Source organism: Microtus ochrogaster, chromosome 15 (assembly GCF_000317375.1).
Source record: "Microtus ochrogaster isolate Prairie Vole_2 chromosome 15, MicOch1.0, whole genome shotgun sequence".
Taxonomy (NCBI): domain Eukaryota; kingdom Metazoa; phylum Chordata; class Mammalia; order Rodentia; family Cricetidae; genus Microtus; species Microtus ochrogaster.
Window position 1 is genome coordinate 12,937,677 of NC_022017.1, and position 5,656 is coordinate 12,943,332.

Below are 5,656 nucleotides of genomic sequence, written 5' to 3' on the forward strand. Positions count from 1 at the left end.
GACAGGGAGACAGACAGACAGGGAGACAGAGACACGGACCTCTAGTCACCGGTAAGAAGCCCTTTATTGAATAGCACCACAGAGGCTTATATACCCAACAGTCAGGTGGGCCAACAGGTGAAAATCTTATCCTCTGATCCTCAAGGCAAGGCAACACGTGCTCGTGAAGCAGAGCTGGTAAACAACTTTGACACAGCTTTTAGTAACTCAAATCAGAAGGAGAATAAAGATCTCTAGCAGGGAAGAGCAGCTGGAGGCCAGGACTCCAAATGGTCCCAACAGGAAGATCCTGAATTCAAGGCCAGCCTGGGATCTATAACAAGACCTCATCTAAAGTAACAACACGACACACATAAAAATAGTCAGTCATAATTATTTCTGCACCTGGGAGGCAAAGGCTGGAAGATCAGGAGTTCAAGGATACTCTTTGCTAAATAGTTATTTTTGAGGCCAACCTGGGCTACAGGAGCCCCTTCTCAAACAAACAAAACCTCACAAATGCAAAATATATAGCACAGGTGCTTTAAAATGCAGGAAATGTAAGCTGGGTGCGTGGCACACGCCTTGAATCCCAGTACTCAAGAAGCAGAGATAGTGGATGCCTGTGAATCTGAAGCCAGCATAGTCTACATACCAGTTCCAGGGCAGCCAGAGTTACACGGAGACCCTGTCTCCTAAAGGGAGGACGACTACAAATATGAATACAACCGGAAGAGACACACAGTGTTACAAAATCATAGCTAACTGTCTACTGAAAAGAGGCTAATGGCTCATTTCTAGAAGGTGATCATAAGGCAATGAGACTACATTTTCAAGAGGAGTAATTTATTATGTAATGTAATATTAAAAAACCAGTGCTGTCAAAACAGCTGATAAGCCGCACAGAAAACTTAGCCTCATTACTTAGTCACATGCTACTACTACTACTATGAGCACTCACCTCTACCACGCTCAGCTCAATAATCCCAGAAGGCATTCAGCCTCCAAGTTATCACCCTAGGGAGAGAGGTGAGGTGGTGAACAGGACAAAGGCCCTACTCTTCAAGAGCTCACACTGAAAGCTGGTAGTACAAAGACAGACTTGTGGTTCAGCTCCTAGTCTGTCAGACTTCAAAGCCTGCACTTTATCTTTCAACCATATCACTTCTCATGGGGGAGGGGGTGATGCCTGCCTGGAAGAAAAAGCCGCACACGGGAAAATACCACCTCCAGAGCAAGGGAAGGTTTCTCTCTGTCAGTGGTCTAGCATTTCCCCAGCTCCCAAGACTAAAGACTTCGATGGAAGCATTTACATAAGATACTGACAGTTTCCAACCTTTTTCTTCTTAGTCCCTAAGCCCCCATGAAAAGGAGGGAGGCACAGTAGATATTCGGTACAAAGCTGAATGAAGTTAAGGACGGTAGATGAAAGAGAGGGATAGGATCTGCCCTCCATTTTTTGAGACAAATTTCATATATCCCAGGCTGACTCAAACTATCTGTGTAGCTGAGGATGACTTAAAACTCCTGATCCCCCTGCCTCCACTGGGATTACAGGGAAGTACCACATCCAAGCACTTGGTGCTAAAGATCAAACCCAGGGCTTCATGCATGGTAGACAACAAATCTACAAATTGAGCTACATCCCCAGGCCCAGAATCTACTTTTTTTTTTAAAAAAGACTTATTTATTAAGAGGCCACCAGATCTCATTACAGATGGCTGAGAGCCACCACGTGGTTGCTGGGAATTGAACTCAGGACCTCTGGAAGAGCAGCCAGTGCTCTTTACCTCTGAGCCATCTCCCTAGCCCCAGAATCTGCTTTTTAAGAACAAATAATAGAAAGAAAAATGGGTCAGATGTGCTGGCACACACCTTTAATCCCAGCTCTCAGGAGGCAGAAGCAGGCGGATCTTTGTGGGTTCAAGGCCAGCCAGCCTGGGCTATAGAGCAAGTTTCAGGACAGCTAGAGCTGCATAAAAGAGAGATCTTGTCTCCAAAAAATATAAAATAGAAACAAATAAATAAAATGGGAGAAATTGGGTAATTTCTGGGGAAATATGACCACGGAAGTAATTTTTCATATAATAAGATTGAACTGGGAATATGACTCGGTGGTAGAGTTTGGCTACCATACAAGAGTCCCTAGTTTTAATTTCAAGTGGTACATTAAAAGGGAGGAGTGGGCTGAACAGTGGTGGCGCACGCCTTTAATCCCAGCACTCGGGAGGCAGAGGCAGGTGGATATCTGTGAGTTTGAAGCAAGCCTAGTCTACAAGAGCTAGTTCCAGGGAGAAACCTTGTCTGGAAAAATCACAAAAAGAAAAAAATAAAAAGGAGTGGGACCAAAAGTAAGACTTAAACACACCAGCTTTTGTTATTGTTTTGCAGTGCTAGTATTGAACACAGTACATACATACATACCAGGCCTTGCACATAGCAGGTAACTAAGCCACATTCTCAATACTTTGAATATAACTGTTGATAAGGAAATACAAAACACTGTGAAAAGAGCAGGAGTGCTGGGTATGGTGGGACACATCTGTAATCCCACACCTGGAAAGAGGAGGCAGGAAGATCTTGAGATCTAGGCTATTCAGCAAGCATTATGGGGGAGGGGGGGAAGTGGGGGTTTTAGAGCTAGAGAGTTGACTAGAAGTTGGCCTTGGCACAGCGTGAGAAAATCACTTAACCTCTAGGCCTTATTTACACATATGTAAAATACAGTAACACCTATCACTGACTGTGACAATTACAGTGTTTATTAGACAAAGGGGACTCGGGGTAACTGCCTCCAACAGATTACTACCGCAAGTAGAAGCCACACTCCTGTGTTCTAACCTCTCCCAACTAACTGTCCTATCCGGATTTCCTGTCCAAGTTTGTGTCACAAGCAATGACAAACAGGATCTGTAGTTCTGCGTACCACCCTTTGTGCTATTCCCACTTCCTTACGACAGTGTGAGCTCCTGGGTGGCGGCTGTGGAAAAGTACTGCTCCCAGCTGAATGAGAGGCATCTGGAGAACAAGCCGACGAAAGTGATGGCAAGTCACCGAATCTACGAGAGTCTGGACTTCCGCCAAAATCTTCATTGGTAATGAAGAAGAGATAACGTGAAAACACACACACACTTTTTTTTTGTGACTCTAAGCCAGTAAGATGCAGCCACTCCAGGCACAGTGTGACCAAAGTGAAGGTCTCCTGAGTCACTTTCTCAGAATTTCCCTCATTCCTCTGACATACTATCCACCCCAGTTCATTCTCTTGCCAATGTGAAGAGTTCCCAAATTCACAAAAAAAGGTGGGTGTGTTTTTATGGAGAGGCTATTTTTGTTCAGAACCTTCTTTCCTTTTGCTAGGACCTAAACCAAAGGTCTCATTGAGGTAAACTAGCACTCTACCCAAGCCACATCCAGGACTCCTCACAGTCCCATCAAATTCATGTTTGTCCATCAGCCCAAACACCTTCCCCTCTCACACAGATCATACACATCTGTGGTTAAAAACGGAAAGAAGGTAGGGTGTGAGGCCAGGTGGTGGTGGTGCATGGCTTAAATCCCAACACTTGGGAAGTAGAGACAGGTGGATTTCCAAAGCTACAGAGAAACCCTGTCTCAAAAAACCAAAAAAGAAAGGAAGGAAGGAGGGAGGAAGGAAGGAGGGAGTTGGGTGTGATGATACATGCTTGTAAGCCCAACATCTAAGAGACAGAGGCAGGAAACTTAGCCTGGTCTACAAAAGAAAAGCTCCAGACTAGCTATCAACAAACAGCAGCAGCAATAATCAGGGGCTGGAGCCATAGCTCTGTTGTCAAGGGTGAAGACTGCTCTAGCAGAGAACCTGAATTTGGTTCCTAGAACCCATGCCAATCTCACAACTGCCTATACCTTTAGCTCCAGCAGATCTACCGACTTTTGCAGGTACCTACCCTACATGCACCTGTGAATACACGTGTGCACTGGCAACACTCACATGTACAGACACTAAATAAATAAATCTTAAAAGTTTCAATCCAATCAAGCAATCAAACAAAAAATCAGGATGGGCTAAATGAAAAATCTACATTAAAGATCTGGGGGCAGCCCAGTAGTGAAGGGAGGCCCCGGGTTCCATAGCCATGACAAAGTAAGTAACAGCTATACTTGATTAGGGAGTATTAAAAATCTACAACAACAAAACAAGGTAGTAACCTTTCCTTAGAACGAACAGCAAACTGCTCATGGAAAACAGAAAGAAATGAATATGTCAAACACAGATGATTAATGCGTACAGTTCAGAGAGACCTGGAAGCTCAGAGAAGGAATGAGGGGTAAAGAACTGGGAAACGTGTGCCCCTTTAAACTTAGTCCCCAGCACAGTCAGAAAAGCTACAACAAAAAGACGAGACTGAAAATTAGTCCCATTAAAAATCTGATTTTTCAGTGCTTGAGAGTGCTCACCTTTAATCCCAGCACTTGGGAAGCTGAGCAGAGGCCAGCCTGGGCTACATAGGGAGCTGTCTCAAAAAACACACTTGAATTTACCTAGAAAGATTTCTTTCAAGGGATTTTTTAAAAAAAAAATATTCTGGGTCATTTCTAAATATCCCACCAAACAACACCACCAAAACCAAACCCACCGAGACCCATCACAAGTTCCATACGTAGTTTAAGACTGGAAGATTCGACACAATCTGTCACCGAAAAAGAAACTTTGAAGCATCTGCCATTTCCCATTATTGCATTATTGCCATATTAAAGCAGCCGGATCCGCACCTCAATCTCAGAGTAATTTCCAGAATTCCAACCGGAAGCACACAGGCGACCCTGCCTAAATGTTCGCCTCAGTTTCCCCGATGCTAACACCGGAGCGCGCTCGGACCGGCCTAGATGCTGAACCTGAGTCTTAAATGAAGACACCCAAGTTCGCTCTGGAAGAGTTGCCACCTGCCGAGACGCCCGCAGCAGCCCCACGTCACAGGCAGGAGTCCCCACGTCAGGCGCAGTTTCTCCGAGTCGCCGGGCGGGCGCCGCCGGAGGGGGTGGGTCTGTCACGCGCGTCCCGGGTCGCCGTGGGAGCAGACGCCGCAGCAGCCTGCCGCCCCCGTCCGAGGCGGCACCCGCCTCTTCTCCCTCAGCCCTTCACCGCTGCCCGCGGCCTCCACCCAGGAACAGCAGAGCGTCCGCCTCGCGGGGAGACTCGCACCCCACTCACCTGTCTCGCGGCCACCTCAGCAGGACAGGCTCCCGGCTGGCTCCCAGTCAGCGCGCAGAGGCCCCTCTGCGCACGCGCGAACCGCAGAGCCGGAGGCTGCGGAGCATGCTGGGGGCTGTAGTTCATGGAGAGACTGAACCCTGCATTCCAGGCCATCCTTTGGGGATGCCTCATGCGCCTGGTTCATAGTGTGAGCAGCTGGGGTGGGGGGGTTGGAGCAGTCAAGATGGGGAGGCTGGGGTCGATGCACAAGGTCGGAGACGGGTCTTCTCTTTCAGGCTCACAGAACAAGCCTCCAGATCAGCTTAATCCAGTTTTCCATCAGTCAGGCCCTAGGGGAAGCACTATTGGTTGAGGTTATGACCAAGAAGGGTGCAGTGTGTGGAGCCTGAAGGCTTGCTTTTGAGTCACTGTGTCAACATCTAAAGGACCCATGGGAACCCAGAACTTCAGGTTCCTGTGAGAACGCGATGTGTTGGGAAA

The 5,656-nt window shown here is 47.1% G+C and overlaps 1 protein-coding gene across 5 annotated transcripts in view; it reads right to left on the reverse strand.

Annotated features, from left to right (window-relative positions):
* The window catches only part of Sgsm3 (small G protein signaling modulator 3), a 31,264-nt gene extending 26,039 nt beyond the window's left edge, over nt 1-5,225 (reverse strand). For 3 of the 5 annotated variants that reach the window (XM_013348802.2, XM_005354166.3, XM_013348804.2), the window contains exon 1: nt 5,174-5,225. The gene's annotated coding sequence lies outside the window, so the exon portion shown is untranslated. Of the gene's footprint in view, nt 1-4,734; nt 5,086-5,173 lie in introns of those variants that run through there. The other 2 variants (XM_005354167.3, XM_026782475.1) reach the window with 1 other exon arrangement.
* Between the last annotated feature and the right edge of the window lie 431 nt (nt 5,226-5,656).